This window comes from Lycium barbarum, chromosome 8 (assembly GCF_019175385.1).
Source record: "Lycium barbarum isolate Lr01 chromosome 8, ASM1917538v2, whole genome shotgun sequence".
NCBI lineage: Eukaryota > Viridiplantae > Streptophyta > Magnoliopsida > Solanales > Solanaceae > Lycium > Lycium barbarum.
The window spans coordinates 35121386-35132520 of record NC_083344.1 but is presented as its reverse complement, the minus strand read 5'-3'; the positions used below and the strand labels follow the sequence as shown (position 1 = coordinate 35132520).

The 11135-nt window shown below is 38.6% G+C and overlaps 1 pseudogene; it reads left to right on the top strand.

Annotated features, from left to right (window-relative positions):
• The first annotated feature begins 4929 nt into the window (after positions 1-4929).
• Positions 4930-5050, top strand: LOC132608576 (5S ribosomal RNA; annotated as a pseudogene).
• The last annotated feature ends 6085 nt before the right edge of the window (positions 5051-11135 follow it).

The window sequence follows — 11135 nt, the reverse complement described above, 5'->3', positions numbered from 1 at the left end:
CATTTGGGGTCTATGGGATCATACATAAAGGTTTCGAAGTGATCCGACGACGTTTGCATAAGTTTCGGACGCTTGGTTACTTTTTAGCCTAAATAGGGTCTTTAAGCTTCAATTGAATTGAATGAATAGTAGCCATTCTCTAATTCGGATTTCGAGGAGCAGAATTGCTCCCGAGGTTCCGATATCAACCTAGCATACTAAGACATGCCAAAAGAAGGAGTGGGTAGCCTTACATACCTTATATACGACTTACGCTCGCCCAAAACTTAAGTCCCGTTTCGCTCAGAATCTGCAAATGGTCAAAGTTACCAATTAGAGATTTCAAGGCTTAAGAGTTCACTCAACTTCATTTTTGTCTACCGAAATTTCGGCACCATTTCCCCTATATATATAACACCCCCGAGACTTAGCTCGGCTCAATACATATCAACACAGCAACCCACAACATCACAAACATCATAAGTCACAACAAAAGTCACTATAGCGTCGATATTCTTCCTTTCTATATAAATCGACAACTTGCATTCAAACTTCGCAATACCAAACTAATGTCCACATTATCGTATTCATTTCCTCATTCAAGGTTATTCAAACATATTCCAATAATGTTCCGAGCAATATACATAAGTTCAAACGATTCGTCACTTTCCATATTGCATCCAAAACGTCAACAACTACGACGAACATACTAACTCGCGTTGTTTCATTCCAAATTCGTTAACAACAACCATAATTCACATTTTAAAGTCTTACTTCCACAATTATATAAAATATACAAAAATCATATAATTTCCCATAAGAACCCGCAACCATTTTCAATGCGAATTCAACTCATTAAACATTCATTTACGCCATAAATGCCATAACGACGCAACTAACGAACTAAAGAGAATTCAATTCATCTTCCCTACCAAACTAGCATGGCTCACGGCCAACACTACTCCACACACACTCACGTCATGCACATACACACCAAAATACCATATTCTTCATGCAACTCTAATCACTATAACATATATACTCATTTCATAACATAAAAATATGGAATTCTCACCTTTTTCTTGAAATTCCGACTTGCCGCAAACGTGATTCTTCCGCCAAACTAATTATATCACGTTGAAGAGCGTCTTGCACTTGTTACAACTACAAGAACGACACGATTTTTAAATTTAAAACAAAGGTAACAAAATTTTGTTTTGTTTTTGAAGGGGGTTCGGCCGAGAGCCTCTAAGGAGGTGTTCTTCAAATTTTTTTTGTGTTTGGTTTGGTTTCTTGAAAGTTCTAAAGGGCATATGGATATATACTAGATTAAGGGTCATGTGATAATCACATGACCACTTAAAATGGGGCTTGGGCCAAGCCTTTGGCCGGCCACCCCTAGAACTTGGGCTCAAATTTCATCAAATATTTCCTTGGCCCAATTCGTTGAGGTCTCGTTTTGTAATTCCCGAAACTAATTTCCGAAACTCCAAATTTGCCCCCGGCCTTTCCCGGGGTCTTCGCACCAATACTTCCATAAACAACATAAACATATTAACTAAAATCAAATTATTTCCTTGTAACATACAAGTCTTAATTATTTCCCGATTTCCAATTATACGAAAACACGGGATATAACATATACGCATGCATGTGTTACCTTCGAGATTATGTGTCCAGGATGAGTACGATGATTAGCATGATGAGTGGTGCTCGGTAGTCAGCTTCGGTTACCCGGCATCCCCCCCCCCCCCTAGTCGGGTCGTGACATTATAAAAGGGGAAAACCCCATTTTTTTCACCAAAAAAATCAGATTTTAAAGCAGCAACACAAAGGGATATTTTGTCATAAAAAGTTTAGGGTTTGAGTGATTTTCAAGTGGCGAAGCGTTAATCAAGGCCTGGATAACGCATGGTTGTGGTTCTAGTATTGTTTTGCGGTGGCTTTTAGCGTAGATTCAAGTGGATATCGAGAATATTATTGTTTTAACAAGAATAAGGTATGAATCTCTTTCTATTTACGTTAATACTGGTTTATTCGCAGAGAAAAAGTCGTTAAATAATTGTATAGTAAGTTGGTTAGTTATGGAAGTTGGAAAACAGCATGTGGGAGGTTTTATGGCACATGTTGGTGTTGTTGGTTGCTGAATTACGATTTTGGGCTAGGCATATAAACAGAGGAGATGGTTCCGAAATTTTTGCAGATTCTAGAAAGATTTATTTGGAGGCTTAGGATAAGTATATAACAATGGACCTAATTATAGCATGAATGGTCTTATATGTAGATTGAGAGACTGGAAATAGGTGGAAGAGCCGAGACATGAATTCTCAGTTACATTAAGGCTAGTCCCTTTCTTCTAAAGGCATGATTCCTTCCTTATGAATCCAATAGATGTTTTGTAAATGTCCCATGATCCCTTTCTGTGAATCCATAAATGTTTTCCAAGAATGTTCTTATTCTCAAAATCTACAGATTCATGAATCATAGAGTTCTTATGATGCTAAAGATAAGTATGTTTCATGATCATGATGATTCTATTTCTAGAAATTCCTATGTTATAATTCCCTACATATTTTCATAACCTCCTTACTTCCACAAGTTAGAAGTTCATGATTAAAAGGCATGACTCCTTTCCTGATAATCCACAAATGCTTTCCAAAATGTTCGTATTTTCCAAATCAGAGATTTATGATTTCGTAAGCTCTTATGACAACAATGATGGACATGTTTTTACAATGGAAACAATGATGTCTAATATGAGAATATTTCTATGATGATTATGATGATGATGATTTCATGTTTAAGTCCCAAGCTTATGATTTCAATGTGAATATGAGAATGTTGAGCTATTTCTTGATTTTCTCAATTTTATTCATTGATGATGATCTCATCTCATGTTATTCGTTCCTCCAAGGTGAGAAATAGCAATGACGATTATTCCATAACACAATCGGAGGTTGCCGACCTTACTTCACTCCGATAGAGTTACAGTTTTTACTTTAGCTCTTATGCATGTTTCATGCTAAGTATATGATGATGATTACACCGTTCCTAGATAGCCGGGTAGCGCTACTAAGGCGGGCGTCTTATACACCGTGTCTATATGGCACGGACCGCACCACTACTGGGTTGCGTGAGACAGCTACCCCGGACACGGAAGGCCCAGACGCAGGCTAATGATTATGCTTCATATATGTATATGAGAAATGTTTTCTTTAAGGTTAAGCATGCATGGTATCTGCCTTAAGAGGCTATCATATGTATAGGTTATTTCCTTACCTCATGTTATGCTCTATATTTCTCGTTATTTTATTTTTCATGTTCGGTATCTCTTACTATATTATTATTCATGCCTTACATACTCGGTACATTACTCGTACAGACGTCCTTTCTTGTGGACGTTGCGTTCATGCCTGCAGGTTCTGATGGCCAGCCGAGTGAGCCACACCAGTAGGCCCTCTTTCCAGTTCCAGCCAGCAAGCTCCATTTGGACCGGAGCTCTAGCCCTTTGGTATGCCTTTTGACATGTACATATATGGGTATGGCAGGCCTTGTCCTGTCCTTTCTGTAGTGTATATTCCATAGAGGTCTATAGACAATGTATATATAGTGGGGGTCGTCATGTGCTTTCAGTTGTCCCTTAATTTTGGTGAACAGTATATACAGTGACCAAGTTGGTCTGTGTTGTCATCCTCTACTAGAATGCTTACATATACATATCCATATGCACATTTCGTGGAATTATGAGATAAGAACTATCGTATAAATGCTACCGCGAACGGTACCAGTGGAATATCAGTCAAAGCGGGCCACTAAGTTGTTTAGTACAGAGTGGGAGTGAGTTTAGGGGTGCTCGATCTGTAGTGGTCGGGTGCTCGTCGCGGCTCATCTGTTTGGGTCGTGAAAAAAGTGGAATCAGAGAAGTTCGTCCTAGGGATTTTCTACAGACCGTGTCCGGTTTATGGGTGTGAAGCTGGCCACACTTATAAACAGGAGGCTGTAGGGCATTTAGGAATCATTGACCTTTCCTTCTATCTTAGATCATGCGATATAGCCAGAGTCTAGGAAAGATTATTTCTGGCCCTCTTCTCCTGTAGATAAGCACAGATTGATAAAGATGAAGGGATTAGCCTCAGACAATAGGGGTGCTAAGAAGACCCCTAGAGTAGATTCAGGACCACAGGCTTCGGGACCGAGCAGGAGGAGCCTTAGCTATATCGAGACTGATCCCTCAGAGGACCCAGTGATGATTCCTCCAGAGTTTCTGACTTCCATAAAGGAGGATCCGCCGGAGGATAGTTATGACACGGACCAGTCTGAGGGTTCGTATGGGACACCGGAGAAGGAGATTCCCGAGGCCGTACCAGCTGCTCCTATGGCAGAGCAGTATGTCAGACCAGCTACCTCGGTGAGTGTTACTGATTACTCTAGCCCTATATCCTGGCCGTTAGTAAACCAGGAGCTTCCCCATTATCTGTATCCCTCGGACTCAGATGAGAGAGATGACGAAGGCCAGACTAGCAGATGGTGGGAAGGCAATGATGAATAGCATACTTCACCTTATAGCCCACAGATCAGGCTAAGGATCGATCGGCTACAGGTATATGAGTCTTTTATTAGAATTTCCTATGTGTGTGCATTTACTGTAGGTTATTACTTAATAGCGGTGAGCGAAAATCCTAAAGGGACCAATAACCAAAGTATTTATAAGTAACTACGATCAAGGTGTTTTCGCCACCATTGGGAATCTTTAAATTTGGGATGAAAAGTAGTTATACATGCAAATTGAAGGTGATTATTGAGGATTTCAAAGGCCAAATTAGCATTTGCTTAGTTGGAAGAGTAAGAGATCCCTTTTAATCCGGAGGGAGATGCATTACGAGAATTTACTAGAATCTGTTAGAACTTCAGCTTGTTATAGGTCATGCGATAAAGGTCACGCAGTAAGGTGGATGCGATCGTACCAGCACTAACGCACCAGATCCCATTAGCACTCCAAGGTTAAGCGTGCTAGGGTGAGAGTAATACTAGGATGGGTGACCCCCTGGGAAGTGTACTAAGAATGCTACAAATTCAGACATAAGAGACAGATGAGATGTTAGAGTAACCTAAGGGAAATTGGAGTATGCGGAGTGGTTGGAAACCCTAAAAGATCGCGAAGGATGAGACGGACTAGACCGGTAAAGAGAAAAAAGGTGCATCACAACTCTAGAATTAGGATTGATGCGATAGTACCAGCACTAACGCACCAAATCCCATTAGCACTCCAAGGTTAAGCGTGCTAGGGTGAGAGTAATACTAGGATGGGTGACCCCCTGGGAAGTGTACTAAGAGTCCTACAAATTCAGACATAAGAGACATATGAGAAATTAGAGTAACCTAAGGGAAATTGGAGTATGCGGAGTGGTTGGAAACCCTAAAAGATTGCGAAGGATAAGACGGACTAGACCGGCAAAGAGAAAAAAGGTGCACCACAGCTCTAGAATTAGGATGAGTTCGAATAATAGTTAGAGATACTTTATAAGCGAGGCGTTAGTAAATATATATATGTATGTGTATGACATCCCATGTGGCTGCGCCAACCGATATGTGTGTCTCAGCAACCGACATTGCTATATAATGAATTCATTAATCGAACAGGGTAATGTAGTTTAAGTGACAAAAGTGGTACAAATGTTACAAGGTAAGTTGATGTTATTTTCACTATAGGTTAGAGTTTGAAAGTCCTAATGCAATAACATCAGAGAAAGGAAGAAAGTGAGTATATAGAAAGTAAAAAGATTAGTTAGAATGTCTTGAGAAAAGGAAAAAAAGTGTAAGAAACAAGGGTGAGTGAAGCTTCCAGGAGAGACGATGGGCAAGGCAAGGGACTATTTGGATAAAATTCAAAGGTAGGCATGCGAAAGGGATAAAGTATGCTAGTATGGAACAAAAGATGAATGTGTGGGTTCAGAGAATAGACTTCGATAAGTGGGAGTAAAGGATAGTAACCACAACTAGGGATGTGAAGTAAGAGAGAGAATGATCAGGCCTTGCAACAATACTAAGAGATTTCCAGCTCTCGAGAGGTATATAAAGGGATAAATGTGTAGTCATACTGACACAGTTGCCTCGAAAAGGGAGAGGCTTTCCTAAAATATGATTTAAGAATAGAACGGATTTGCACATTTAAAAGAATATTTCATGAACTTCAGGGTCGATACTATAAAATAACAAGTGGAGAAGGGCGCTCGGGGAGGAAGGAACTTAAGGAAGGTTGGAGAATTAAAGTAGGAAAGGTACACTAATGGGCTGGTCAAAAGGAGAGGAGAGAAGCAGAAGGGAAGAAAAGAAAAATTGAGCAATCACCAAGGACAAGAGAGAGGATAATGAACTAACAAAGCTAACCGGGAGGTAGTACATCAATGACATAGGATGAGGATAAGGAATACCGAGATTCCATTATAAAGGAAAAAGAAGGATGTATGGGAAATATTCATGAGTATGGACTAGCCTTGGCGGCAGGAAGGAGAAGAAAGAAGAGAGTATATTTGCAAGGATTTCACGACACGAACAAGAAGTGGCAGAACACTGGAAGAATTACAACGCATTGGTGGGATGCAAATAAGTAGTCAAGGAAAATTTCAGATAAGTGAGCTAAGTGAATAAAAGGATTGATGGTTGAAGTGGAAGAGTGTAGCATATTAACTCTCAATGATATATTGTTGATGTAAAGTGAAACCGAAAACCCTGAGTAAGAAGAATTTCAGTGATAATAGTCGTGGAGGAAGACGAGGGATAAAAAAGAGCAAAGTGTGACCAGACGCTCCATAAAATGTTTTGATGGATTCCAATGTCCCCATTAACCCATTGATTCGGGAAATGTTCAGTCATAAAAGGTAGAAGTAGAAGGGCTTTAAAAAAAAGGCAGCGAGAATGGATCTCTAATGCATAAGCGCTTCGTTTAAATACAAAGCCCTCGATTAGCAGAAAGGAAAAATAAGTCAAGCTATACGATATTATAAGAGACCAAAGAGTTGGAGGATTGTTAGGGTTGGCCGATTACTACTGATACTCAGGAGTTACTAGTGTATAAGAACACCCTTAAAAGGAGGGCGGGGGGGGGGGGGGGTAGAGCAGATCTAGTCCTGAAACGACGTATGGCATCGTCAAATTTCCAAAGAAAGAGAGATGTTAGCTTAAAGAGGCAAAAATTTGGGACGTAGTGGCATATCAAGAATGCATTAAGAGGGAGCAGAAACGAATTAAAGATAAGTATACCACAAAGCAGGTATGAAAAGGAATTAAAATGGATCAAGAGAATACTTCATGCGGGCGTGAGATATGATATTTCTAGACCAGGGAAATTTGTGCCGCACCTAAATAGGTAGCGACATATCCTAAAGAGTAATAAGGAGAGGAAGAAAGGTCTGCAAGCTAACTACAACGAGAATGACGAAATGGATGATGAGTACCAAGGACAATTTGGGTTACAACGTTAGAAAATCTTGATATTAAAGGAGAAATATGAGAATCTTAACAAAAGGAGTAACGATAAGCGGTGTGGCGATCTCTAAAGAGAGGATGAACGATGTGGGTGCATATAGGAAGGCAACAGCATGACCAGAAATTAGAAAACATATCACGAGTCACAAACCATACTGAGTTTAAGGGTATGCATTATAGAATTATATGAACCATCAGCGTAAGATTATGCCCCGCAGATACGAATGGAGACACCGGAATGCCAACAAAGAATGACAGCTAACTAAGTGATCACTGGAATAAGGAAGTCAAGGGTAAATATATAGCATACTGATGTTAGAAAAGAAACTGTGGTAAAGTGAGAATTGCTCTAACTTTATAATTATAAGTTATACTGCAAGATTTGAGGCAAAGGAATTAAATGGAGAGTTTTGACAAGAACTCGAAGATATTGTGAACTATAGACCAGTTCGAACTATGATTATTGGTCCATCGCAATATATAATCCTGCAATGAGGAATAATAAAGATGGTGATAGAACATTAGGAACCGTTAAGAGATTATATTGAGGATATGGTTATAGCTGATCATGGAAAGGAATTAAGACGGATGGTTGAAGAAACATAACCGTTAAGAGTAAGGATTTTTCAGTAGCAGAGTACCGCTGAACAAGCAACTGGACATTAGTATAAAAAAAATTATGATGAATCAAGAATCTCTGCTGATGAATTACGAGGGGATAATCTAGCACGTATCTAAGCTCAACAAGTACAAGTAGGGATAGCCAAGATAGCATCGGAGGAGTTAACAAAAGAATGTTATGTATTCGAGCAAGGGAGTTATTCTTTAATAAAGAAATGAGGAACGAAGAGGAAAGACGCTCGCAGGACAGCGAGTAGCCGTGGCATGGCCAGTTAAACCACAGAAATGGGAGACAGAATGTGAATGGAATACTAGTTGACTTGTGATTATATATATGAGGATTGAGGATTGTACGACTCAAAAATGAAATTGATAAAGAGCTAAGAAGAACAGGACGAAACTGACCAAAATATAGTATAATTAACGATAATTGAAAAAAATAATTCAATGAGGATATTGAGGATCGACGCACTACAGGGGGGGCGGGCGGGAAGGATTTTACACCCCGTATCTTCGAAAAAGTACTTATCAAATTTGAAACATAAGTACGTTGAGTTATGGTTAAGTAAAACCACTTTGGAATATAAGCAAGCATTATTAATTATATTTAATGAGTGAAGGATGTATATAGCGTATACCGGAAGGTTTTATAAGGACATGAGTAGAAGAAATGGAGTAGTACGAGTTTGGATAAAGGATGGGTAAAGTTTTGTGTGAAAATTTTGGTCCAACTGTTTTGAAGTGAAACAAAAGCCTACAATGAAATTCGTCAAGTCTAGTTTCCAACTCAACAAACCACTCATCGATAGGACGTCAGAGTAGAGAATTATGGACATTACGAATTCAGCTGACAAAGCAGAAATGTGTGCTACAGTAACTGACTTGCTATAGTACTGCTACAGTGACCCGACCCGAATTTGAACCTTATAAAAGGAGCAAACCCACATAGTTTTCACCAAAAAAAAAATAGATTTTAGAGCAGCAACACAAAGGGAAATTTTGGCATAAAAATGTTGAGGGTTTGAGTGTTTTTCTAGTGGCGAAGCGTCAATAAAGGCTTGGATAACGCATGGTTGTGATTCTAGTATTATTTTGCGGTGGATTTTAGCGTGGATTAAAGTGGATATCGAGAATATTGCTGTTTTAACAAGAATAAGGTATGAATCTCTTTCTATTTACGTTAATACCAGTTTATTCTCTGAGACAAAGTCATTAAATAATTGTATAGTAAGTTGATTTGTTATGGAAGTTGGAAAATAGCGTGTGGGCGGTTTTATGGCACATGTTGGTGTTGTTGGTTGCTGAATTACGATTTTAGGCTAGGCATATAAACAGATGAAATGCTGCCGAAATTTCGGCAGATTCTAGAAAGATTTATTTGGAGGCTTAGGATAAGTATATAACAATGGACCTAATTATAGCATGAATGGTCTTATATGTAGATTGCGAGACAGAACATAGGTGGAAGAGCCGAGACGCGAATTTTCAGTTACGTTAAGGCTAGTCCCTTTCTTTTAAAGGCATGATTCCTTTCTTATGAATCCAATAGATGTTTTCAAAATGTCCCATGACCCCTTTATTTGAATCCATAAATGTTTTCGAAGAATGTTCTTATTCTCAAAAGCTAGAGATTCATGAATCATAGAGTTCTTACGATGCTAAAAATAAATATGATGACGACGATTCCATTTCTAGAAATTCCTATGTTATAATTCCCTACATATTTTCATAACCTCCTTACTTCCACAAGTTCGAAGTTCATGATTCAAAGGCATGATTCCTTTCCTGATAATCCATAAATGCTTTCCAAAATGTCTATATTTTCCAAATAAGAGATTTATGATTCCGTAAGCTCTTATGACAACAACGATGGACATGTTTTTACAATGACAACGATGATGTCAAAGATGAGAATATTTCTATGACGAATATGATGATGAAGATTTCATGTTTAAAAGTCCCAAGCATATGATTTCAATGTGAATATGAGAATTTTGAGCTATTTCTTGATTTTCTCAATTTTATTCATTGATGATGATCTCATCTCATGTTATTCGTTCCTCCGCGGTGAGAAATAGCAATGATGGTTATTCCATAATATAATCGGAGGTTACCGACCTTACGTCACTCAGATAGAGTTACCGTTTTTACTTGAGCTCCTATGCATGCTTCATGTTAAGTATATGATGATGATTACACCGTGCCTAGATGGCCGGGGAGTACTGCTAAGGCGGACGGCTTATACACTGAGTCTATATGGCACGGGCAGCACCACTAGTGGGCGGCGTGAGATGGTTACCCCGGACGCGGGCTAATGATTATGCTACATATATGTATATGAGAAATGTTTTCTTTAAAGTTAAGCATGCATGGTATCTGCCATAAGAGGCAATCATATGTACCAGTTATTTCCTTACATCATGTTATGCTTTATATTTCTCATTATGTTATTTTTTATGTTCGGTATCTCTTACTATATTATGTTCGGGCAAAATTTTTTAGTGGACCTCAAAAATTCTTTAAATATATCAGTTCTAAAGAATGGACTGATTAAAATTTCTACACTAGGGCAAAATTTTTGAGAAGGATCTCAAAAATTACTCAAGCGCGGTGAAATCATGAAATGACATGTACACAATTATACTGGGGCAAACTTTTTGAGAGGGTCTCAAAAATTCCTTCGACATAGCGAAATTCGCGTTGGTATAAAGACGTATACAAACTGGGGCAAAATTTTTGAAAAGGATTCAAAAAATTTCACGAGTCGAGATCAAGAAGAAGAAGAAGAGATGGGATACCTTTCTTGAGTAACTAATGTCATGACATTAAAAGGGCGTATATAAAATATTATTTTCGAAACGTATATGCATATATTTTAAAAAAAAAATCATCGCACAAAAACGTTTCTTAGCTCTGCTAGAAAATAAAATATTTTAAGGAAAATGAGCATCCTTTCATGCCAAGATAGGAAAGGAAGAAGTCCATACGTAGGGAGAGCGGTAGACCATATAGGAAACTGACAAATTTTTCTATGGATGCAGGAACAAGCA